The sequence below is a fragment of the Cherax quadricarinatus genome, chromosome 27, assembly GCF_038502225.1.
Source record: "Cherax quadricarinatus isolate ZL_2023a chromosome 27, ASM3850222v1, whole genome shotgun sequence".
Classification (NCBI taxonomy): domain Eukaryota; kingdom Metazoa; phylum Arthropoda; class Malacostraca; order Decapoda; family Parastacidae; genus Cherax; species Cherax quadricarinatus.
In genome coordinates this window covers 10,653,824-10,681,602 of record NC_091318.1, presented here as the reverse complement: position 1 = coordinate 10,681,602, position 27,779 = coordinate 10,653,824, and positions in this window count along the sequence as shown.

The window sequence follows — 27,779 nt, the reverse complement described above, 5'->3', positions numbered from 1 at the left end:
TAAAAATAAGGTGCTGAATAGGTATTTGGACAAAGATACCGTAGCAACGGATTTAAGGCAGATAAAAAACTTAGATTTAAAAGAAACAGGAATGGACTCATTTTGCAACAGAGATGTGGATGAGAGTTCCAAGCAGTGCGCTTTGTGCAACCTTAAATAAAGGTCAGAAAAGTCTGAAGTGAAATTAGTTGTGTGTGAGAACAACCTATCAAACATGGGGAAGTAGACCAAACGCAGTACTCTAGTATTCTTATCTTCCTGTCTCCAGGAAAATAAGAATACAACTTTCGTGTTTTTAGTAATAAAAACTTTTGCCACACAAGTGGTTGTAGTATGGACAGCCATCTCTCACTTGACCTCTTCAAAATTTATATGGAATACTCTTAAAAGTACAGCATTGTTGTACAGTACGGTTGACATTTCTCTTATCCGGAAAGAGGAAAGAGGACTGGTTGATATGTGGAATCTTTAAGAGGCGAGTCTCAGTAACATTGTAAAGTGCAGATTCCAACATTTGTGCGTTATGCTGAGGCCTGAGATGTCATTATTACGACGGGTTATTGTAGTTATGGGGTGTGGGTGGCTATGTCAGAGCTTTGTCTATTGTGTCATCTCAGGGAATATCTAACTTGTGAGTAATCTGACTGCTTATGTAGTATATTCCTCTCCTGTATTGTCTTACCGATCTGTGCATCAATTTTGTTGGGTTCAAGTGAGCTTTTCTAAAAATTTCTCTGTAGGGGCGAACCGGGGTTTTCATGTCTAGATAATTCATTTATTATCCCATTTGTTTTACTGATATGGAGAGGAAGGCAAGGCAAGCACTGCCACACAAGAGGAGGTTGTGTGGCAGTTAATTTGATTGCCTCTCTGAGGTTTATTGTTGGAGTTTTTTTTTTTTTTTTCACTAAATATATTTAGGTGCATCACAGTGTACGGCTACCATTCTCTATTTGAGAGCTGCATTATGAGAATGAAAGCTAGCTATGTTTCTCTGTCATCTTCCATCACATAGGATGGGTTGTATTTACATGTGAGATCATGCAATATGCCAGACTGAGGTCGGAGTCTTAGTACGGCAGTGGGGATATCGTCAAGTATTTCTCACTTTACGTGAGAATTACAATCTCTCATCATGGCCTACCCCACCTGGAGTGAAATCTGAGTGTGGTAGGCGCTATTGTTTTTTCTTCTCAACAAGAAGTCTCCGGAACCCAGACATCAATCACAGTTGATGGCGAGTTATCGTGCCAGTCCATTGCTAATTAACCTCCTCTCTTTTTCATACTTGGCATGTGTATCTTTCCCGATGGTTACTGCACAATAACCTGCTGGAAAAGCTGGTTTCTTGGCCCTGTTTGTGCTCGACTCGAGGGATGAAGAGGAGTAAAATGAGATACTGTTAGCATTCATAGGGCATTTACATTAGCTGACCATTGCCAGTGGGTGGATGAGGAGGCTTGAGGGGTGGGATCTGGCAGGGTCTTGGGGGTCAAAGGGATTATACTGACCTGCAACCAGCTGAGCCCTTCGGGTACCCATGTCTCCTCCTTGCGGTTGCCTTTGATCCTTGTTGTACTCCTGCATAAGGGTCATTTCCTCCCCAGGTCAGGCCGACCTTCCCCCACTCAGGGACCATTTAGGAACGTTGGTAGTGACTTAAATTGCCTCTGAAAGTTCACTACAGCAAATCCCAAAGCCACAGTTTGAGGATCGTTCATGTTCACCGGTTACCTTGGCAGCGCTCCTGTACACGGTGGATTGGATACTATTACGTGTACACGGTGGGTAGGATACTATTACGTGTACACTGCGAATGGGATATTACGTGTACACGGTGGGTAGGATACTATTACGTGTACACGGTGGGTAGGAAACTGTTATTTGTACATGGCACGTGGGATATTAAAGCGATAGATGACATCGTCACATAAACGTAATGGTTTGGTTTACTGTGTATACTGTGGGGGGGGGAGACCCTCACTTGTACACGGTGGAAATCATGCTACATCTGTACATTGTTAGTGTGATGTTACACTTGTGCACTGTGGATGGTATATGTTATATTATATACGGTAAGCGTTGTTACTTTTGTACACAGTGAGCGCGATGTTGCGTTTGTACACGGCGGGTGTCAATTACACTTGTACATGGTATACGTGATGTTATACCTGTACACGATGGGCGTAACGTTACACCTGTACATGGTGGGTGTGATGTTACACCTGTACAGGGTATGCATGTTGCTACACCTGTACACGATGGGTGTAACATTACACTGTACATGGTGGGTGTAACATTACACTGTACATGGTGGGTGTAACGTTACACTGTACATGGTGGGTGTAACGTTACACTGTACATGGTGGGTGTAACGTTACACTGTACATGGTGGGTGTAACGTTACACTGTACATGGTGGGTGTAACGTTACACTGTACATGGTGGGTGTAACGTTACACTGTACATGGTGGGTGTAACGTTACACTGTACATGGGCACGATACCGCAACTTGATAAATTCATTGGTTTTACACGTTAAATATTTTAACTTGTGTAACAGATTTAGCTCCATATTTAAACATTGGTTTTACACGTTAAATATTTTAACTTGTGTAACAGATTTAGCTCCATATTTAAACACTTTCATTGCGCATATAACTATCAACAACTTGAGAACCTATCTCTGTGGAAACATCTGTACCTCAAAGCAGAGAAGAGAAGCCTTCTTTGGGGCAATCTCTGTTCTACAAAGCAGAAAACAAAAACCTCTTCTGTGAAAAATCTATGAACCTCAAAGTAAAGAAAGAAGCCTCTGTAAAAATTTATGTACCTAAAAGCGGAAACCCTCTCTGTGAAATTCCCACTACATCATAACAGAAAAAGAAGCCTTTGTTAAAATCTTGGTTCCTCAGAGCAGAGAAATAAGCCCATGTGAAAGTCTCTGTACCCCAAAAGCAGAAATATAGGCCCACTCTTTAAAAATCATTGTACCTCAAAGCCGAAAAAGAAACCTCTGAGAGAATATCTATACGTCAAAGATGAAAAAAAAAAAAACTGTTAAATTCTCTCCGCTTCGAAGCAGAAAAAAACATAAATCACAAATTGCTAGACTGTGTAACCCACCAGGAAGGTTCCTTGATGCTGCTGGTGGGAGGGGGGAGGGGAGGACTCTTGATCAAAGGAATGAGGTCTATGCTCCCCTTGGACTGAATCTACCTGAATGCCTCCCATTACCCCAAGCGATGTTTGACCCCTACGAATGATGGAATAATAAAAATTAATTAGAATTTTAATAAAGGATGCCAACAATACGTCAAGTGGGCATAAAAAAAAATATTGTTTTGCTATCGAAAATTTGTGGAATATAAGTTGATTTTGAGTACAGTATTAAGCCACTGGGCCTTCCCTTCCCAAGATCGAAACCGGAATGCCTTTCACTTCCCAGTCGCTATGTGATGCCGACGCATCTATTGCTTCACCCTGATTTAAAAAGAATAATAATACAGTATTACGTAGTGTGTTGGTGAATATTGTGTTAAAAAAACGTTCCATATATAATGTCAGTTTCCGGAATTGTTCTGAAACCGGACACGTATTATTGATGGACTGATCACATCGACTCGAGGCTGAGGGACTGATTACCTCAAATTCTTCCTGTTCTTCACCATTCTCCTTTTTATGGACTGACGAAGCCACTGCGTGGCGAAACGTTTCCTCATGAAAGATACCCAGATGTTGCACATGTGTCTTATTTACCAACTTGCAGTTCTCTGAACCATTCATCTGCATTCCTGTCTGACACGGCAACATCTTGGGATTTTAATACAGGGAATTCTTCAACTTGCCTAACCCTTGGGCATGACCTACTTCCACACTGGACAAATGTGATACCACCTACGACTGCTGCACCTCTCCTGCCTACAGCATATAAGCTACTTCTTCGCACATATGCTGTGTTCTTTTCAAGATTAATGGACTGATCACACCGTATTATCCCTGATCAGTCATAGTGGCCAGGAGAGGAGTGAGGTGGAGCGCAGCACCTGCAACAGGACGTCATGGTTTGTATATTGTAGGGATTTTTTTTTTTTTGTAAGTTTATACCATAGGTTATTTTATTGTTTTAAGTGCTCTCACGTTTACCCGTAAACATGAGAGGCCGGTTTAAGTTTTAGGAGAGTACTCATACAGTGTTTTTGACTGCTGGTAGACAGACCGGCAGATGGGAAGGGGGGGGTTCATGGAGCCTCCCTGTTTATAAATGTTTATATATTTTGTTTTACTTACTAGTAGCAGTGTGCTAGTGAGTTAATGTGAGTATTGGGTAAAGGTGATGTTGGTGATGTTGGGATGTAATGGAATAGGTTGTATGTTGTGTATTATTAATATAATATATTTTTGAATAGATGAGTTTTTGTGTCCTTCCTCATAATACATTGACCATTTAAATTTATGCTTCATAATTTGTATGAAGGTACAAGCTGGTTCTAGAGTGGTTTGTTTTTCTCTCTTGTTTTTCTTTCTTAAATGCCCCCCTAGACTAGGCAGGTCTTTTTATCCTTTAGGAGCCAGGACTTTTATCAACGTTAAGCAGTCAAAAGACGTAACATCCAGTCACACCAGTTCATTAGTATAGTTGGAGAAATGTAGAAGCAACACATGGAGTAGTGAGTAATAATATCGGAAAATCTTTTGTTTAAAGAATTCAGTGGATGTTACTATCAGCACTGCAAGGAAATAGTTATTATTGGTAATTGTTAATATTTATTTGAAACACTAAAGGTGTAGGGGACGATTATTTGAACAACCACAGCAACAACTACATAAACAACAAGCACAGCGACAACTACAATAACCACAACTACAACAGAAAATTTCTCGATTCATATCACTTAGTTTACGTTTAATTTGGTTAGATCGTCCTCTATCACTAAAATTAACCAATTTTAACATATCACGACGCCAATGAATGAAATATAAGATAAAGGAGATAAAGAACTCTGACGAGTGAACAGAAAACGGAAATCCATCACGTGCACCAAAAATATGTATGTCAGTTGATTACTGTTTAAGGCACGTTAAACAGTCACCCAGTTGACTGTCTTAAAACCAGAGAAAGATTGTAATTAAGAGTATGGACCATACATGCATGTTTCGGTTGCTCCCTGCATGCACGGCTCTCATGAAGCCACTGTGTATTTAAGTCTTAGATCTCGGAAGCCAGAAGGAAGACTCAAGTCTACAAAAATCTTGGTACAAAATGCAGTTCTCTCCCATCATCGTATCGGACACACACGTCTCACTCACGGGTATCTCATGGAGAAGCGCCCAGCGCCACTTTGTGAGAATTATTAGGGTTCTTTTTCAGTTTCTCGTGTACTAATAGACTGTCCTGTCTACCATCAAGCACGCAGTATTTACTTCCGGCGTCGTCACAGTTCCAACGTCTTTACTTTATCTGACCTCCTCGCTGACGGCCCCACCTTTGACACCGACTCCCCTGACTTTTTGTCAGCGATAGCTTTATTATACCGACTTTGATTATACTTTCCTTTAGTACTGTTCACCGCCCTTACTGGGTCTGCCCCACGTGCCCTCTTCACCCTTCGTTCTCTCTCTCATCTGGTGTATTACATCTTCAGCACATCTTACCCTGCAGCACCGAATGATCCTTGTGGGTTCAGCCCTTTGTTTTTGATTGTAATAGTAATACAAAACACAGTGTCTTAGTGCTCCGATTCTTTATACGCTGTGTGTGTGTGTGTGTGTGTGTGTGTGTGTGTGTCTGTGTGTGTACTCACCTAATTGTACTCACCTAATTGTGGTTGCAGGGGTCGAGACTCAGCTCCTGGAACTGCCTCTTCACTGATCGCTACTAAGTCCTCTCTCTCTCTGCTTCCTGAGCTTTGTCATACCTCTTCTTAAAACTATGTATGGTTCCTGCCTCCACTACTTCACTTGCTAGGCTATTCCACTTGCTGACAACTCTATGACTGAAGAAATACTTCCTAACGTCCCTGTGACTCGTCTGAGTCTTCAGCTTCCAGTTGTGACCCCTTGTCCCTGTGTCCCCTCTCTGGAACATCCTATCTCTGTCCACCTTGTCTATTCCCCGCAGTATCTTGTATGTCGTTATCATGTCTCCCCTGACCCTTCTGTCCTCCAGTGTCGTCAGTCCGATTTCCCTCAACCTTTCCTCGTACGACATTCCCCTGAGCTCTGGGACTAGCCTTGTTGCAAACCTTTGTACTTTCTCTAACTTCTTGACGTGCTTGACCAGGTGTGGGTTCCAGACTGGTGCTGCATATTCCAGTATGGGCCTAACATACACAGTGTACAGTGTCTTGAACGATTCCTTATTAAGGTCTCGGAACGCTATTCTCAGGTTTGCCAGGCGCCCGTATGCTGCAGCAGTTATTTGGTTGGTGTGTGCCTCCGGTGATGTGCTCAGTGTTATGGTCACCCCAAGGACTTTCTCCCTGAGTGAGGTCTGTAGTCTTTGTCCACCTAGCCTATACTCTGTCTGCGGTCTTCTTTGCCCCTCCCCAATCTTCATGACTTTGCATTTGGCTGGATTGAATTCGAGAAGCCAGTTACTGGACCACATGTCCAGCCTGTCCAGGTCTCTTTGCAGTCCTGCCTCATCCTCATCCGATTTAATTCTTCTCATCAACTTCACATCATCTGCGAACAGGGACACTTCAGAGTCTATTCCTTCCATCATGTCGTTCACATATATCAAAAATAGCCCTGGTCCTAGAACTGACCCCTGTGGGACCCCGCTCGTCACAGGTGCCCACTGTGATACCTCTTCACGTACCATGACTCGTTGCTGCCTCCCTGTCAGGTATTCCCTGATCCATTGCAGTGCCCTCCCTGTTACATGCGCCTGATCCTCCAGCTTCTGCACTAATCTCTTGTGGGGAACTGTGTCAAAGGCCTTCCTGCAGTCTAGGAAAACGCAATCTACCCACCCCTCTCTCTCGTGTCTTACTTCTGTTACCTTGTCATAAAACTCCAGGAGGTTTGTGATACACGATTTGCCTTCCATGAACCCATGCTGGTTTTCATTTATAATCTTGCTCCTTTCCAGGTGTTCGACCACTCTCCTCCTGATAATCTTCTCCATGACTTTGCACGCAATACATGTCAGAGACACAGGTCTGTAGTTTAGCGCCTCGTTTCTGTTTCCTTTCTTAAATATGGGGACTACATTAGCTGTCTTCCATTTCTCAGGTAGTTGCCCAGTTTCAAGGGATGTGTTGAAGATTGTGGTTAGAGGCACGCACAGCATCTCTGCTCCTTCTCTAAGGACCCATGGGGAGATGTCTCCGGTCCCATCGCCTTTGAGGTGTCAGTATCACTTAGGAGCTTCTTCACCTCCTCCTCGGTTGTTCGTATGTCATCCAACACTTGTTGGTATATTCCCTCTTGATGTTCCCTTCTGTGCTGTCTTCCCTCAGCCCTTCCTGTCTCTACTGTAAAAACTTCCTTAAATCTCCTCTTCAGCTCCTCACACACCTGATCATTTCTTGTGAGTTCTTCACCTTCTGTCCTTTATCTGATCACCTGGTCTTTGACTGTTGTCTTCCTCCTGATGTGGCTATACAACAGTTTCGGGTCAGTCTTGATTCTCGATGCTATGTCATTTTCATACTGTCGCTGGGCCTCCCTCCATACCTGTGCATACTCATTCCTGGCTCTGCGACTGATCTCCCTATTTTCGTGTGTTCTCTGCCTTCTGTACTTTTTCCATTCTCTATTGCACTTTGTTTTTGCCTCCTTACACCGTCAGGTAAACCAGGGGCTCGTTCTGGTCTTCCCGTTGTTTCTGTTGCCCTTGGGAATAAACCTTTCCACTGCCTCCTTGCATTTTGTTGTTACATATTCCATCATTTCATTTACTGGTTTTCCTGCCAGTTCTCTGTCCCAATGGACCTTCTGCAGGAAGTTCTTCAACCCTATGTAGTCCCATCTTTTATAGTCAGGCTTTTCCCATTCAACTCCTGTTATTCTCTCCACTTGCAGCTCTACTATGTATTCAAAGCACAGAACCACGTGGTCGCTAGCTCCTAGGGGACTCTCATACTTGATGTCCTCAATGTCTGAGCTGCCCAGGGTGAACACAAGGTCCAATCTTGCTGATTCATCCTCCCCTCTCACTCTGGTAGTGTCCTTAACATGCTGGTGCATGAGGTTTTCCAGCACCACGTCCAACATCCTACACCCGAACTCCCGCGCCTTTAAAGCCGGCTTTTCCCCAGGATCAGCCAGGTTGATTCTGTCCCGGGAAAAATTTCTTGGGGATGCTGGGTTCCTTTCTTGTAAAAACCCCCCAATTCTCCGAAAATTTTTCCCCCTGGGCTGCCCCTCGCCTATCACCCCCATGATGTCTTAATCGCTTTTTTTCTCCCGCTTTCTTTTCATCATGTTTAGCTTGTCCGATAGACAGAACAGATTTTCCCCTTTCCCCCTTTTCACCGGGGGCTTCCCCTTGCATCCCTCTGATGTGTTTTGTTCCTTCCCATGGAGTGTTCCTTTCCGTCCCTTTCCTAGTTTGGCCCCTTTTGCTTCCTTTGGGTTTTTCCTTCCTGCTCACCTGTTCCCGGCCCCCCAGGTATCTGGTATGGTCCCGCCCCAACCTAGTTCCCCTTTCCCAAAGTCTTCCAACCCCCATTCTGTCCCAGTGTGCTCGCTGTCTTTGTTTTTTGGGCCCCCTGTAGGTTTGAAGACCTCTGCATAAGTTTAAATTTCCATGCCCTTCAGATCTGTTGTTCAAAAATTTATGGGCCAATTTGGTGCTACTTTGTAATATCTTTGTTTTCCCCATGCTGTTTTTGGTGTCTCAGCCCTCTTTTAATTCCCCTCATTTTTTGATTTCCCAAGTTTTGTTGCTTCCCAACCCTTTTGGACCCCGCCGCTAACCCTTCCATTCCCCTTTCCTTTTTCCCGCTCATCAGCCCTTCCCAGTCTTCCCCCCCTTTTAGCTCTGCCCTCCCATTTCCTCCCAGATTTTTTTATTGGGGCCCCCCGGGTTTATCCTGGTTTCTAGGTTCCCTGTTTCTCCACAGAAGGGGGACGGGGGTTAGGGGAGGGGAATAGATGGTTAGAAGGAGAGGGGGTGGGTGGGTATGGGGGGGGGGAGGATGGTTATTGGGGGGGTAGAGATAGTTGGGGGAAGGTTGATGGTTTGGGGGGAGGGGGAGGATTTGGGGTTTGGGGGTTAGGAAGGGGGGAGGGGTTAGGGAGGGGGGGGGATGGTTATTGGAGGGGGGGGGTAGCCGGGGGGTTTGGGGTTTGGGGGGGGGGTAAGGGGCCAAAAGGGGAGGTTAGGGGGGAGGGGATGGGAGGAGGGGGTGTGTGTGGGGTGTGTGTGTGTGTGTGTGTGTGTGTGTGTGTGTGTGTGTATGTATTCCTAGTTAGCCCCATATTGTCCATGCAGGTGTGTATGTGTGTGTTTTGGGTGAGGGAGGGGGTTAAAACATACCAGAATTTGGAAAAAGGGGAAATTTTAACTTTGGGTCTAGAGCTTCAGGGGGTCACCCTTTTGTGTGTGTGTGTGTGAGGGGGGATGGTTGGGGGAGGTGGTTTGGTTGAAAAATTCCCCTGTAGGCACAAAGTCCCCATTTATCTTTCCCCAAATTTTTGCTACTTTCCACTTTTTGCCTTTGGGTTTACGCACCCTGTGTGTGTGTGTGTGTGTGTGTGTGTGTGTGTGTGTGTGTGTGTGTGTGGTGACAAGCGAGGGAATAACTGTTTTATCCCCCTCCCTGCGTTCGGGCTTTTATTTCATTTCATAATTTAATATTCTGTGTTTAGCTGCTGCGAGGGATTCATGTATTTTTTTTTGTTTGTGTGTTCTACCCTTGGGGAAATCCTTTTTTTCCCCCCAAACATTCAAGGTAATTTTTTTTGATTTTAATTACTTTTTTAGCTTTTTTAGGAAAAATTTAATTTGCAAGTATTTGGGGGAGTCTCAGGAAGTATTTGTGGGGGTCTTTGACTTTTAATTTTATTTGTTTTTTCCCCCACACCTATTTTTACTTTTACATTTTTTAATTTTTTTTTCCCGATGAATAAACACATGTATCATCAGGGGATTTCCCCCTTTTTAGAGACGATTTTCCACAAAGATGTTTTTTGGGCTAATACAGAAAGAAAAGGGAGACTTACGAAAAACACAGAGGGAGGAGGGGGAGAGGAGGAGGGGGGAGGATGTAGAGGAAAAAGGGGGGAGGGGAGAGGAGGGGAGAGGAGGGGGTAGAAGGGGGGAAGGGGGGAGGGGGGGAGGGGGAGGAGAGGTAGAAGGGGAGGTAGAGGTAGAGGAGGAAGTAGAGGAGGAGAAGGAGGTAGAGGTAGAAGGGGTGGTAGAGGAGGAACAGGTAGAGGTAGAGGTGGTGGCGGGGACGGAGGTATTAGTAGTAATAGTAGTAATAGTAATAATAGTAGTAGTAGTATTAGTAATAGTAGTAGTAGTAGTAATACTAGTATTAGTATTAGTAATACTAGTAGTAGTATTAGTAATACTAGTAGTAGTGTTAGTAATAATAGTAGTATTAGTAATAATAGTAGATTAGTAATACTAGTAGTAGTATTAGTAATACTAGTAGTAGTATAATACTAGTAGTAGTATTAGTAATACTAGTAGCAGTATTAGTAATAATAGTAGCAGTATTAGTAATACTAGTAGTAGTATTAGTAATACTAGTAGTAGTATTAGTAATACTAGTAGTAGTATTAGTAATAATAGTAGTAGTAGTAATAGTAGTAGTATTAGTAATAATAGTAGTATTAGTAATACTAGTAGTAGTATTAGTAATAATAGTAGTATTAGTAATAATAGTAGTATTAGTAATACTAGTAGTAGTATTAGTAATACTAGTAGTATTAGTAATACTAGTAGTAGTATTAGTAATACTAGTAGTAGTATTAGTAATACTAGTAGTAGTAGTAATAGTATAGTAATAATAGTAGTATTAGTAATACTAGTAGTATTAGTAATACTAGTAGTAGTATTAGTAATACTAGTAGTGGTATTACTAATAATAGTAGTATTAGTAATAGTAGTAGTATTAGTAATACTAGTAGTAGTATTAGTAATACTAGTAGTATTAGTAATACTAGTAGTAGTAGTAGTAATAGTAGTAGTATTAGTAATACTAGTAGTATTAGTAATAGTAGTAGTATTAGTAATAGTAGTAGTAGTATTAGTAATAGTAGTAGTATTAGCATGAGTGGTAGTAGTAGCCACAAACATAGGAAGAGTAAGCCATATACTACTGGTTTCGAAGTCTCGAATACCTTAATGAAGATTGTACATTTTTTTTTATATTTTATTTAAAATACAGTATACATTATACATGGAAGCAAACATATGTCACTAAACCAATCGACATGGAACAACAAAATTAAAGTACAACATACGTATACACAATCCAAAAAGAAAAAGGTACACTTCACACAGGTGTACCAACAACATATCCAGATAATCTACTTCAGCACACTTGTACATCTTATGCCAAGTTTTATATACAAAACAATTCTTAAAGGTAAAAACCTCACCACATACCATTAAAACCTATACATCCCCCCCCCACCAAAGGTACATTTATAAAGTCGTACATATGTGCTCGGGAAGTAAAAAGGTACCCCCCCCTCATCAAATACCAACAAAACAATGACATACTATAAGAGCGCAGGATACTACTTGCTCTAAGTAACAATTATGAAAACTTTGCCTATCATACAAGGATAATATACTCTATATCTCAACACGGGTGCAATCCACCCAAGACTTCTTCATACACTATATACACTACAGCAGTATTAATACATAACATACACCGCTACTTGCACTCATACGCATACCTGCTCCAACAAATTCATCTAAAATTGTATATTTACACAAAATCAATATACATTTTTATATTACCTCACACGACATGTACTATATAATCTTAACCAGGCCACTGAAACATTATATGTTAGGCCTTATGTGCCAAAATACAATCTCGCATAATATTAAATACTATACCACGTTGCTCATTACAGCTATTTACACTTCCGAGCCTTCCGATATACAGGAATTGTGCCCTACAGAATGCTTCCTACAAAAAGGGAAACCCCGGACTTTGTATCACAGCATATTCTAAACAGTCATATGGCATACCTTAGTAACACCACGTGGTATGTGCTTTCTATAACAAACAGTCATTCTCTCACACACAAATACTGTAAGATTCTACCCTTCCACTTATACCCTTCACCTTATATACACACAGTGATGTAGTGCTCCAATACACTACGTACATGTACTATCCAAAATCTTCACAACATAAAGGGAACACATGTGTAATACCACCACACACACCACACTCGCTACACAGGAAAAGCATAAATGTATCAGTACAAATCCAATCACACACTTTAAAAGCCATCCACACATCCCCACTCAAGAAACTAGCCCGTCGTTACCCCTTACTTTACACTTAAATCCCTTAAATCCTTCAACTTAAAACTCCAGTATCCCTCAGTAAACGCTCTCTCCCATCTTCCCCCATAAAGATCCCTATTGCGACACTTAGTTTTATAAATGGTGGCCGCTAACACCTTTATTCTTTCATCCACACCCACCTCCCTCATAGCCCAAGACGTATAAATAAAATCAGTGACCACATACGCAACCATCTGACTCATCCCACCTATATCAAAACTTAACACCCTTAACACCTGTAACCCTTCCCCACCCACTAACCTAACTACCCTACTTAACCATACCCTCACAGCTTCTAAACAATTACAAAAATACACGGCATGAAAAATAGTCTCCGAACATCCACACGCCTTGCACTCCCCACCCTCCCTTAGTCTATTAAATAACACAACACCAGACGGCAAGATTCCATGTAGAAACCTAAACATTACCTCCCTTACACCTAGTTTAACACGCAATTGCCGTAAACATTTCCAGATATTCCCCCACGCATACATGGGGTATGCCCCCTCAAATGCCGCCACAACAGACCCACCCCCCACCCTCTCAAGAATCCTCAATTTGAGGCGCTCCGGATCCCTCACCTTCATTAAATCCCGCAACATGGCCTCACCAATCATTAAATCCCTACCCCCCTTCCCCCCACCATCGTTGCATATCCATACGCAGTCTTTCTAGCCCCCCCTCTCCTCGCCCCCACCTCCCTCAAATAGCCGCGTTTTAGATACACACTCATCATACGCTTTTCTAAAGGTATAAGCCCCAGCCCCCCCCCTGGCTAAAGGGGAAGCATCACCACCCCTCTACTTAGCCAGTCACAACCCGATCCCCATATAAATCTGAAAATCCCATGTTGCAACCGTTGCATCTCTCGCCGCCTCAGTGGGTATATTGCCACCACGTGCCATAGCTTGCTATACAACAGGACGTTCGTCACAATAACCCTCTGATGCAACGTTAGCTGCGCCGTCCTCAAACCACCCAATCTTTTCAAAACCCAATCCACGGTGCGCGTCGAATTTACCTCTTGCGCGACCCTATCATTCTTAACGTACACTATCCCACAAATCAATAGCTGATCCACCACACTCCACCCGCCTCCTACAGTCCCACCTCTATTTACGTTATTGCCTAGGTCCATATACTTAGACTTTGCCACATTAATTTCCGTCTCAGTAGCCTCGCCAAACACATCTACCACCTTTCCTACCTTGTGTAAATCCCTCTCATCCCTCACCAATACAGTCGTGTCATCCACATAACCCACAATACCCGCCTCACCCACTCGTTCATTACTAACCACTCCACTTGCGGTACTCCACCTAACTGCCCTATAAAAGGGATCCTGGAGGCACGCAAACAACATTTGCGACAGAGGGCACCCCTGTCGCAAACCCCTTCCCATCTGAATGTTAATACCGAGCCTTCCATTAACCTGTATTCTCATAGATGCTCCCTCATACAATGTTTTCGCCCAAGATATAATTCCCCTCTCGAATCCCTGCCAACGCATGAAGCTCCATAACGCATCCCTCTCTACACTATCGTAAGCCGCTCTCCAATCCAATGCCAAAACACCCCCACCCCCCCAACTCCCCCCTCTGCTCCATAAAACTTCTAATAACTCCATGCCCTTCATACATTGTCCTACCCGGTACCCCATATTGTCCTCTGTCAATTACTTTACCTATCACCTTTTTTACTCTATTCCCTAATATCTGTGCAAATAACTTATAATCGCCACACACATAAGCGATATTGCTCGGTAATCCTCTACCGTAGTCTGTCCACCTTTCGGAACTAATACCACGACAGCAGTCCTTTGCTGCTCACCCATTTCCCCATCATCCTTCATTACATTGAATAACCTAACTAAAAATCCTCTCAATACTTCCCAATTCCAAACGTAAAAATCATTAGGCAACCCATTTACACCTGGCGCCTTACCTAAACTTGCACCAGACAAAGCGTGCGAAATCTCACTTTCCGTGATCGGACCTTCTAATGTTACCCTATCTGTACCATCAGTCTCACTTTGCACAAAACCTCCCATTTCCTTTAAAGCCTCATCTCGAGTACCTACGTTTTGTGTATATGACCTAAACCATGCATCTAGATATCCACTCATACCCTCAGTCGTCACTAATACCTGCCCCTCCCTATACCCTTCCATCCCCAAATGAACAGTTAATGCCATCATCTCCGTCGCCACTCTTCTCTTACGCTGTCGCCTCAACACGCATGCCGAAGGCCTATCACCCCATAACACCTCTTCCAGCCCACCCAAAACTTGCGCGCCATCAAATCTTTCATTTTGCAAATCCCTAATATGCTCCTTTAATCCCTCAATATCGTCCACCGGATAACTAGCACTCCCACGCTCGCAGCAAGCTCTCAACTGCCCCTTAGGATAAGATTGGTACCCATACTTCAACCTGGTATATTCCCTCCCACTACGAATATAAAATTCCCTAATACGAGATTTCGCCACAGAGTCCCACAACTAACCAGATCACTATTCCCAGGCGCCTCCGCCACCAACTCCTCCCACAATTGATTATTATTATAATCAAAAAGAAGCGCTAAGTATCTCCCACAATTGAACAAATGACTGTCGTGGCTTTCTTCCTGCAACAACTTTACATTCAACTTCCAAAACCCCTTACACCTTCTTGGCAACCCCTCCCAACCTATATCCACCAAAACACCCCTATGATCAGAAAATACTACGTCCATTACCCTCACACTATGTATTACGACTGTCCTGGGCACGTACAATCGATCGAGCCTAGCCGCATACCCACGCTTAATAAATGTGTGTTCCACCACCCCGCCTCCCCCAACATCGATCAGTCCTACCCCGGATAACAATTCTCCCAATATTCTCAAACAATGCCCTGCCCCCCTCAGTTCAACATCCTTACTCCTTATCACACAGTTCCAATCACCTCCTATCACAGCGACCCCCGGCAATCCACGCAAATAATATACCAGAACGTCCCTCACGAATTTATTCTTTACCCGTACATCTCCCTCTGCCGGGCCATACACACACATCAACGTCATCTGTACCTGACCCCATAGGCATAACCCATCCACACGAATCACCCTCCCCTCCCCCCCCCCTCACAATGCCTGACAACCAACGGGCTAGTTTCTTTCACCAAAATGGCCACACCTCCTTTCAATCTGATTGCATCCTCAACATACACATTATATCCATCCACCTTCAACTCATAATCCGGTCTATAATTGTGCTCCTGCAAGAACACTACGTCAACATCATGACGCACCAAATATTCCCTAAACCACTCACACTTTCTCTGCGTCCTCAAGCCATTGATGTTCAATGTCAGGCACTTAAAACCGACAAAGGGGGTTTCCCTCTTGACACTGTCGACTTATCACCTGATCGTTTCGTTGCACCCTTTTCCCTCCCTCCCTTTCTGGGCACACTTACCCAACCCCTGCCCCTGAGTGCCACTAGAACCTCTCCGCATAGCATCCGCCCATGTTTTTTTCCCAGGCCGTTGTGCGGGCGTAAGCACATCGTCGGAATCAGAAAGCACTGCTGCGCAAAGCGCGTCGTACCCTCGACCTGCATCAAGTCATCCAGCGCAGTGCCATGATGAACCTCCACCTCCACAGTTCTCACCAACAGGGCATCCTTATCACACACTTCAGGCCGAGCTGGCATTACCACGCCCTCAACTGCAGACCCAAGATCCAGGTCTGTACCAACATCCTGACAAGGACGCTCATTGCCCAAAATGTTCCCAAACGTCGATACTATCGACGTTTCCGCATCGCTACCATTCACTTCCGCGACGACCTCATCCAGCACTTGTACAACGTCCAAGTGATGTCCTCACCCCGCGTAGCCCCTGTCGTCTCCTTTTCTTCGGCCCTCTCAACCTCCTCACTCCACGTCAAACTCTGCTGAGGCAGTGTCGAATACGGCTGATCTTGATCATCTCTCCTTTCCTCCACATCACGTAGTTGCTGCTGGTCCTTATCACCACGTCGTCTTTCACATTGCGCAGCCAGGTGATCATACTACCCGCACAAACGGCAAGTGCGACGCTGCCCAGCGTATGTCACAAAAACCTGAGTTCTGAAATCTTCCATCACCACGTACGATGGAATGGGATGTCTGAGCGTCATCTTGACAGAGTACGTACCCTCAGGTATCCCCATATACGGGCCAGCTGACCACATTCCTGCAGTGACCGTATGTATTGTGCCGTATTTACACATAGTGAACTGGATGTCAGTTGCATCCGCCTCGAACGGCACATTCCTGATCTTAACCCATGTGTAATAGCCTGATACATCATGCATCCTCACCATCACAGCATGATTAACTGGTATGGTCACTTCCTGAAACTTATTCACCACTGCCTCATACACATTCGCCGAGGTGAATTTTACAAAAATCCTCTTCATACCGTTCAGTGCAAGTCCACAAATCTCCTCATTGGCTATTCCGTAGGTATCTCTGATTATTGCAGGCAGAAGCAACTCCATTGATGGCCCCGTTACAGCTCCACTGGTTAATTCAATGCAGACAGTATTGATACGACGCCGGCTAGCCTGCGCCATGTTTGTGAAAATAATACTGCCACCAGACAACTCCAGAGGGCAGCAGCAGCACACGTCCTCTCCACTCAAGGGTTGAGAGACGAATGAAGATTGTACATTTGTAAGACAAGAACGACGAACGATCCCTTGTAAACTGTGTTGAGAGTCATTAATCAAACTATGATCATCAAAGTGGTTCCTGTTTGTATCTGCAATTATTGATATTATTTTTTTCCTACTATTGATGTCTTGTTAACAAGGTTTTAAATAGATGGTAGGAACTTTTCTTACTCTTTGGAGATACGAATAAAATCGTCATCTTGTACACCTGGTTTGACACCTTTTTGCAGTGATATACTGAATAGACCAGTTAGTACATCACTAAATTCCACCCTTATTTATTAATTTTTAAAATAATTCGTCGGAGCCATAAGACTTATTGTGCTTTAATAGATCGACTTGTTTTATAAGCAAACGTATTGTGATAACATTAATTTCAGGCTCGTTTAGCCTTTCTTATCACTTTTATTATCTCTCTCTCAATAAGAACATATTAGTGTTTAAGTTGAGGCTCTTCTCTTTTTTGAGATGCTTGTCTCTGGTTCATCCATTTATCATTTATGTTTGAACTGGTATCATATTGATGAATATATATTGTGTCCAGCTGGCACGATATTAAGAAAAAGTTATACTGGTAGCTTTCTTCCTTGGTGTTCAATATGTTTATTGTAATCTTCCGAGTGAAAATTTGGGACCCTAACTGCGTGAGCCTTATTATAGATCATAGATCTTTAGTTATAATTATATAGATTTATAGTTGTGCAAAATTCTTCTTATTTACAAGGGTTTTCTTGTATGTCTGAATCAGGCAGATTATTGTCAGTGGTCGGTTCTGTCATAAATTGCTAAAGAAAGAGTCCTGGACACTTTTTTTTCTTACGATTCAGAAATGCATCAACACTCGATTGAGTCTACATGCAGGTTTGTCCCTTACTGATATGTAACGATCATAATTAGAGGTTATGGGTAGATGCTGTTACGTTTACGAAAACATGTGAGCGCTATAGAGGTGGTGGGTCAGGTGCGAACTACTTACTTTCGTGTGTCAGGTGTGAATAATGTGCGATTATGCGTCGGATATGACCTACTAATATTAGTGGTAGTTAATTCGTCAGGAAGTACCAATGTGTGTCCTGACACTGGTCTTAATGAGATAATGACTCGGCAACTGTTAAATACGTATCCACAAATGCTCACCGCGGTGGGGACCTATGATAATACTACTATCAGGTTTACCTGGAGACCTGGAGAAGGTTTCAGGGGTCAATGTCCCCACGGCCAGGTCTGTGACCAGGCCTGGTGATCTGATTTTTAAAAGAAACTGTTGATTAAACTAAACCAAATTACTGTGGTTAACTTAAGTTATTAAATACAAAGATTAAGATTCAATTCTTGCGTCTGTTACCTCTAAGTGTGTTAATAGTATTCTGATTATTTAGGTTGCACCTCGGTGCTCAGTGTGATAACTCTTCACTATCGTCTCTGTTTATGTCACTGGACGGGGAAGGATTATCTTGATATCCATGTCTGTTCAGCTGTATGCCCATCTATCTGGTGGTTTGTTATTTCTCACGAATGATTTAAAAATGTCTCCTGACATCGGTCTTAGTGGTATGGAAACCCGCTCAGTGAGATACTGGTCCTGTGACCGAGGCCCTTCGCTGGTATAAGATAGGATGATCCGATGTCCAACCAATTTATTATTATCAACATATCGGCCGTTTCCCACCAAGAAAAACTTTCACCATCATTCACTCCAACACTGTCTTGCCAGAGGCGCACTTACACTACAGATATAAAACTGCAGCATTAACAGCCCTCCTTCAGAGTGCAGACACTGTACTTTCCATCTCCAAGGCTCAAGTCCGGCCCGTCGGTTACCCTGAATCCCTTCATAAATATTACCTTGCTCGCACTCCAACAGCACGTCAAGTCCCAAAAACCATTTGTCTCCATTCGTTCCTATTCAACACGCTCACGCATGCCTGCTGGAAGTCCAAGCCCCTCGTACACAAAACCTCCTTTACCCCCTCCCTCCAACCTTTCCTAGGCCGACCCCTAGCCCGTCTTCCTTCCACTACAGATTTATATACTCTCGAAGTCATTCTGTTTCGTTCCACCTTTTCTACATGTCTGAGCCACCTCAACAACCCCTCCTCAGCCCTCTGGATAATAGTTTTGGTAATCCCGCATCTCCTCCTAATTTCCAAACTACGAATTCTATGCATTATATTCACACAACACAAAACAGAAGCGCATCACGGAATAACGTCTTAAGACCCTCTCCATCAGTATGAGTGTCTTCATTTATGTACTAATCCAGCACGTGGAATCAGGGATGGAGGACATATGTCTTACAGTCATATACCCAGTTTTAGTATAAGTTTGAACAATTATATACCCGGTGCATGTTGAACATAAATAAGAATATAGCATCATAATGTGGACATACCAGATTCTGACGCGAAATGTCATGTTCTGGATTTAGTCAACACTGAACTGCACGAGTCAACAGGGATTACGAGTTTCTCTAATTATAATTTTGGCTTTTTCTGGAAATAGGTTTGATATTTCATGAATTTTAAAATTAAATGTGGTTGTTCATACTTTTTAATGATTAATGTAACTGCTGCTTCTTTTAGTGCGATAATTACTGTATCAACATTCCTACTCTAACTGTTGCTATCACTACTGTATATTAATTTTAGAGAGTGGAGGAGCGGGTGAGTTGGTTTGCTTATTTAGAAAAGATGGAGTACAACAGGATATCCAAAAGGTTGAATAAATCATTGGTGGAAGGACGGAGAGTAAGAGGTCGTCCCTGGAAGGGTTGAAGCGTAATGAAGGCAGTTCTAAGTGAATGATTCGGTTTGGGTATCCAGCATATTTGTGTGACTGTGTTAGATCGAAGTTGAGTCAAATGGCTTTCAAGACTTAATATCCTGTTGGAGCGTGAGCGATTCAGAGAAAACTGGTTAGCCGCACTTGAGTCCTGAAGGTGGAAAATACAGTGCATGTCATGTGGAGGAGAGGTGCGAATTATTCAGTTCAGAGCTTCATTTGAACTGTGGTGTTCATGTACTTCTAGCAAGACAGCTATTGAATAAATACGTGTTTTCTTTTAAGAGGAAGTCACTCTACCAAGGTAGGTGACAGCCACTGTAATAATAAAAAGGACGTTACAACTTACATTGCTACTGTTTAAACACTCCTCCTGCTGTTATTTCTAATATGAAAATACTTCTGTTGCTTTTATTGCTGTTATTACTACAGCACAGTTGTTGCTGCAATTATTATATAAATACTCCAGCTGATGTTTTTGGTTTTCTTCCTGCTACTTCTGCTATTAATATTTAAATATTGTTTCTGCGTATACAATTACCGCTTTACAAATACTCATACTATTATTGTTGCTGCAGTTTTTATTGCACGATAATTGTATTATAAATCTGTTGAAGAGGACCTAAGAGGTCGAAAAATGTAGCCCTTTCTTTGCTTCTTTTTCGCTTATGTCTCCAGGTTGGTTTCTATGTTCTCAGTCACTATTGTTCATGACACATTACACTCTGTACTCATGATTCTGTTTTTCTTCCTGTAGTGGCTGCTGCTTTTGCTGTGGCTATTATTAATGCACACATATACCTCTGAAACTGTTGCTATTGCTGCTGTTTAAATACTCCTACTGTTGTTGCTTCTGCTACTTTAAATTGCTGCCTGATAAATAAATCTGTTGTAAATGCTACAGTATAAATTCTCCTGCACCTGCTTCATGTGTTGTTTCTGTTAGTACTGGATATTTACTCCTGCTGCCACTGTGTAAACACTCTTCCTGCTGCTGTTGCTGCTTATGTAAGCTATTTTTCAATAACCATATAGTTACCTGGAAGTTGTCCCACTACACTGCATTCCCGGAGTGAACAAAATTTTGAACTGATGTCAACTCACATCAGTCACCAGGCGAGTGAACATTGCCAGCAACAATTGGTGCTTTGTGTATATGCACCACGACATATATCTCAGGTAGTCGGTCCAAGCACCACTGCTAAGTTATGGAGCGCCACCCGGCCTCAGTCACTTATATCGTTTAAATCAAGGCAGATACGTATTGTTCTGTCTTGTGGCTATTTAAATGCATTAGCGGCGACAAGCGCGTCAACGTTAGCACTGTAGTAAAGCGAAACCTCTGGCTCATCATCCGAAACGTTGTCTAAAATTTCTTCCACAGATTATGAGTTATTTGTGAAGATCCAAGCTAAATTATACCCAGGTCTGCATCCTATTTTCTTTCACCTTCTCATTGAAGATAACAGATTTCTTGCATGAATGTTCTAACATCGACTTGATTTGATTAACTTAAGATGTATAATTCCCTATATTAAATTAAAATAAATTCGCTGTACCAGATTTTTTCCCGGGACTTCATTCTTTGTCTTGACTAATCGGCGAAACATTTCTCATCTATGATCTGTCAATCACCAATCTCGTATGCATCCACCACACTGTAGCTAATCCTTGCTCAGTAATGTATTACCAGGTGGTGATGCTTTTACTGACTCCTAGACCAGTACCGAGAAGCCTCAAATATCCCCGACAGATGCTTCTACTGTGTGTGGCAAATATTCATGCCAAGCCTGATGTTGTCAGGCACCATTCTCGTAAGAAACAACTAGGTGTGGAGAAAATCCTGATTTTTTTTTTTAGAAAATGTTTCGCTTGGTGACAAGATGAGTGATGATTTGTTAAAACTAGTGACTACTTGAAGGTGTGGTGACTTAAATCCAGTGACCACTCGAGGGAGTAGGGATTAGTAGTGACCACTCAAGTGAGTGTTGGCTGTCAGAAGCGCCTAACAGAACTGGAACATCACTTGTAGAATTTACAAGGTAGATTTTCACAGTCATAGAAGAGCTCCCATTGCCATAACTTGCTCGAGTTGACGTATATTTGATAGACTTATGGTCAGACACACTCATGTACATACTGTGCGCGCACACATACATGAGCAACCAGACGTATGGACAAACACAAACATATGGACAAACTCTTATATGTGGAAGCTCACACAAACATGTCACACACAAATATATTTTGTTATAAACGCATGATCTCACACAAACAAATGTACACAAAAACATATGTACTCACAAACATATGTATACACGCACAAGTATGTCTGTACACTCGCAAAAATAGTGTACACACATGCAGAAGTGTCCTGCGCACACATGTACATTCACGCTCTCACTGTACCAAACGTCGTTTGTAATAGTATTCCTCTATCAACGTGTATTTTATTATCTACGTGTCGGCTTGCTGCCTGACTTTCATATGCAGGAAACTGCAGGGAACGAGCCTTAGACCTCCAGAAGAACGTAGAAAAATAGGTGACACGATCACAGTATATAAATAATTCAGAAGAATTAGTAATGTTGACTCCATAGGAATTAAAATAAGCCAAGAGACTTTGGAAATAACACTCACAGCGTTAGAGTAGTTGAGAAATTGAAAGAGCTACCTAAAGGAAGCTAAAACAATCTGTGACTTCGGTGACAAATACGTTAGAGACATATCACATTGGTTAACTGAATGTTGAGAATCAGAATCTGGCCCAAGAGCTGAAGCTTAGATCTAGCAAATTCAGCTATGTAATTAGAAACAAGTAATTATACTTAAAGAAATACACAGAGACACCCATGCATAAGCGCACACACAAGCAAACATGAATACGTTAACTCAAACATTCAACCTCTTCCATGGAGTGCACATCAACAAGGTAACACCAACGACACATGCACAGCTGAAAATGTTAAAACTGCCTTCAGGAACTAATAAAAAAAAAAGAACTGCAGAGGTTTTACTCCACTTACGCCATACATATCCTCAAGTATTTATCACGATCTTAGAATCCAAAAAAAAAAAAAAAAATCCAGTGAGCTGCACCAGACCGTTATTAAGCTAAGAGACATGACCGTTACTAAGCTAGTAACCTCACTTTTTTTTTCTGCAGCTTTATTCTTCCTGGTATAGATAAGCCATCTTCCCGTTGTCTTACAGTAGTGCATGTCCATGTTCGCAGATGACGTAAAACAAACGAACTGAATCACAGCCGATGAATTTCGAAAACTAAAAGATGACCCGGACTGGTTACAAGAATTGTAGGAAATTTGCTACTGGACTCCAACTCCAGCAGATCCAAGGTAAATGAAACAGGTGGGAAGGCAAAGAGACCATACCTAACGCATACAAACATATAAGATCTAGGCATTAATATTACGCCTAAGTATCACTAACAGCACACACAACCGAATAATGGCGGTGATTTATACCGTATTAACAAACATAGAGTTAGCATCCAGGAATCTTAAAATAAAAGAATTTATAACAATTTAAAGAAATGTTTAATCACTCTTCAGTAAATTGTACCATCATTGAGACCACTCTTGCTAAAACACACACAAAAAAAATAAAAAAGACAAGGATTTACAGCATGGCTATTACCATTGTTGAGAAATAGACCCCTGGCTGCCTTCAAGAGGGAACTGGACAGTTACTTGAAGTCAGTGCCCGATCAACCGGGCTGTGGCTCGGACGTTGGATTGCGTGCGGCCAGCAGTAATAGCCTGGTTGATTAGGACCTGATTCACCGGGAGGCCCGGTCAAGGACAGCGTCACAGGAGCGTTGATCCCCCGGAATGACCTTCAGGTAGGTGGTTTATGTTGCTAAAAATAGAGGTAACGTGATTATGACACACAAAGCACTCAGAAAAATAGACAACGTAAACAAAGACAGCTAACATGCGAAGACCCAAAAACTGAATATTCAGATGACTAGTAGAGATATTAGGTAACATTTACATATGAGTAATAAAAAGTGGAAGAGAGAACGTGAGAAATATAATAGCAACTAAAACTAGTTAAACCTTCAGAGCAAGATAGATCAAGATCACATTAACAAATTTAAATTTAAGAGAAGGGCCTAGAAATTGAAGCTCAAATATCGTGTGTGTGTGCGTGTGTGTGTGTGTGTGTGTGTGTGTGTGTGTGTGTGTGTGTGTGTGTGTGTGTGTGTGTGTGTGTGTGTGTGTAGGTGTGTGCGTGTAGGTGTGTGCGTGTAGGTGTGTGTGTAGGTGTGTGCGTGTAGGTGTGTGTGTAGGTGTGTGCGTGTAGGTGTGTACTCACCTCACCTAGTTGTACTCACCTAGTTGAGGTTGCGGGGGTCGAGTCCGAGCTCCTGGCCCCGCCTCTTCACTGTGTGTAGGTGTGTGTGTGTGTGTGTAGGTGTGTGTGTGTAGGTGTGTGTGTGTAGGTGTGTGTGTGTAGGTGTGTGTGTGTAGGTGTGTGTGTGTAGGTGTGTGTGTGTAGGTGTGTGTGTGTAGGTGTGTGTGTGTAGGTGTGTGTGTGTAGGTGTGTGTGTGTAGGTGTGTGTGTAGGTGTGTGTGTGTAGGTGTGTGTGTGTAGGTGTGTGTGTGTGTGTAGGTGTGTGTGTGTAGGTGTGTGTGTGTAGGTGTGTAGGTGTGTGTAGGTGTGTGTGTAGGTGTGTGTGTAGGTGTGTGTAGGTGTGTGTGTGTGTGTGGTGTGTGTAGGTGTGTGTGAGTGTGTGTGAGTGTGTGTGTAGGTGTGTGTAGGTGTGTGTAGGTGTGTGTGAGTGCGCGCTAGTGTGTTTTCATGTGTGTGTGTGTGTGTGTGTGTGTGTGTGTGTGTGTGTGTGTGTGCGCGTGCGCGCTAGTGTTTTCATTGTGTGTGTGTGCTCACCTATTTGTACTCACCTATTTGTGGTTGCAGGGGTCGAGTCATAGCTCCTGGCCCCGCCTCTTCACTGATTGCTACTAGGTCCTCTCTCTCCCTGATCCATGAGCTTTATCATACCTCGCCTTAAAACTATGTATGGTTCCCGCCTCCACTACGTCACTTTCTAGGCTATTCCACGGCCTGACTACTCTATGACTGAAGAAATACTTCCTAACATCCCTTTGATTCATCTGAGTCTTCAACTTCCAATTGTGACCTCTTGTGTCTGTGTCCCTTCTCTGGAACATCCCGTCTTTGTCCACCTTGTCTATTCCGCGCAGTATTTTATATGTCGTTATCATGTCTCCCCCTGACCCTCCTGTCCTCCAGTGCCGTCAGGCCGATTTCCCTCAACTTTTCTTCGTAGGACAATCCCCGTAGCTCTGGGACTAGTCTTGTTGCAAACCTTTGCACTTTCTCTAATTTCTTGACGTGCTTGACTAGGTGTGGATTCCAAACTGGTGCTGCATACTCCATTATGGGCCTGACGTAAATGGTATACAGAGTCTTAAACGAATCCTTACTGAGGTATCGGAACGCTATCCGTAGGTTTGCCAGGCGCCCGTATGCTGCAGCAGTTATCTGATTGATGTGCGCCTCAGGAGATATGCTCGGTGTTATGCTCACCCCCAGATCTTTTTCCTTGAGTGAGGTTTGCAGTCTTTGGCCATCTAAACTATATTGTGTCTGCGGTCTTCTTTGCCCTTCCCCAATCTTCATGACTTTGCATTTGGCAGGGTTAAATTCAAGGAGCCAGTTGCTGGACCAGGCTTGTAGCCTGTCCAGGTCTCTTTGTAGTCCTGCCTGATCCATCATCTGCAAACAAGGACACTTCTGAGTCTATCCCTTCCGTTATGTCGTTCACATATACCAAGAACAGCACAGGTCCTAGGACTGACCCCTGTGGAACCCCGCTTGTCACAGGCGCCCACTCTGACACCTCGTCGCGTACCATGACTCGTTGTTGCCTCCCTGTCAGGTATTCTCTGATCCATTGCAGTGCCTTTCCTGTTATGTGTGCCTGATCCTCTAGCTTTTGCAGTAACCTCTTGTGAGGAACTGTGTCGAAGGCCTTCTTGCAGTCCAAAAATATGCAGTCGATCCACCCCTCTCTCTCCTGTCTTACTTCTGTCACCTTGTCATAAAACTCTAGTAGGTTTGTGACACAGGATTTTCCTTCCCTGAAACCGTGCTGGTTGTCAATTATACACTTGTTTCTTTCCAGGTGCCCCACCACTCTCCTCCTGATGATCTTCTCCATGACCTTGCATACTATACACGTTAGTGATACAGGTCTGTAGTTTAGTGCCTCATGTGTGTCTCCCTTTTTAAAAATTGGGACTACATTTGCCATTTTCCATACCTCAGGGAGTTGCCCAGTTTCAGATGATGTGTTGAAGATCTTTGTTAATGGCTCACACAATATCTCTGCTCCCTCTTTAAGGACCCATGGAGAGATGGTGTCTGGTCCCACCGCCTTTGAGGTGTCAAGTTCGCATAGCAGCTTCTTCACCTCCTCCTTGGTTATATGTACCTCATCCAGCACTTGCTGGTGTGCCCCCCTGTTCTGATTTCCTGGAGTCCTACTGCTTTCCACTGTAAATACCTCTTTAAATCTTGTGTTGAGCTCCTGACATACCTCTTGGTCGTTTCTTGTGAATTCCCCATCACCCTTCCTCAGTCTGATTACCTGGTCCTTGACTGTTGTTTTCCTCCTGATGTGGCTGTACAACAGCTTCGGGTCAGTCTTTACTTTTGATGCTATGTCATTTTCATATTGTCTCTGAGCCTCCCTTCTTATCTGTGCATATTCGTTTCTGGCTCTTCGGCTGATTTCTTTATTTTCCTGAGTTCTCTGTCTTCTGTACCTTTTCCATTCTCTAGTACACCTAGTTTTTGCCTCCCTACACCTTTGGGTTAACCAAGGACTCGTTCTGTTCTTCCCATTATTTCTGTTTCCCTTGGGAACAAACCTCTCCTCTGCCTCCTTGCATTTTGTTGCTACATAGCCCATCATTTCTTGTACTGGTTTTCCTGTCAGTTCCCTCTCCCAGTGAATGTCTTGAAGGAAGTTTCTCATGCCTGAGTAGTTCCCCCTTTTGTAGTTTGGTTTTTCCCAGCCTATTCCTGCTACTCTCTCCACTTGGAGCTCAACTATGTAGTCGAAGCACAGAACCACATGATCACTAGCTCCCAGGGGCCTTTTTACATGATACCCTCGATGTCCGAACTACTCATGGTGAATACAAGGTCCAGCCTTGCTGGTTCATCCTCTCCTCTCTCTCTGGTAGTGTCTCTAACATGTTGATGCATGAGGTTTTCCAGTACCACATCCATCATCTTGGCTCTCCATGTTTCGGGACCCCCATGGGGCTCCAGGTTTTCCCAGTCAATCTCCTTGTGATTGAAATCACTCATAACTAGTAACTTTGCTCCCCCCATGTGTGCTCTCCTGGCCACCTCGGCTAGTGTGTCGATCATTGCTCTGTTGCTCTCGTCGTATTCTTCTCTTGGCCTCCTGCAGTTCTGTGGTGGGTTGTACATTACTGCGTGTGTGTGTGTGTCTGTGCGCTCAAACACAAACACACACACACATAAATGGTAGAAATGTATCTTGAAAGGAGCTTGGGAAGAGGAGAGAGGCGAGCCAGGCCAGGGAAATATGTGTTGATGAAAGAATTCCTTAGCGCGAGCCACTGGGAAGAGAAATTGGTATAAATGATAACAGAAGGGATGATAGAGTGCCTTGCAGAAAATGCTGAAAGGCACAGGATAAATATATGCCAAAGTGGGAAAGAAGACACAGAAAAGATAAGCGGTGATCGTAGTTCAACATCAAATGTTGCGGGAAAACAA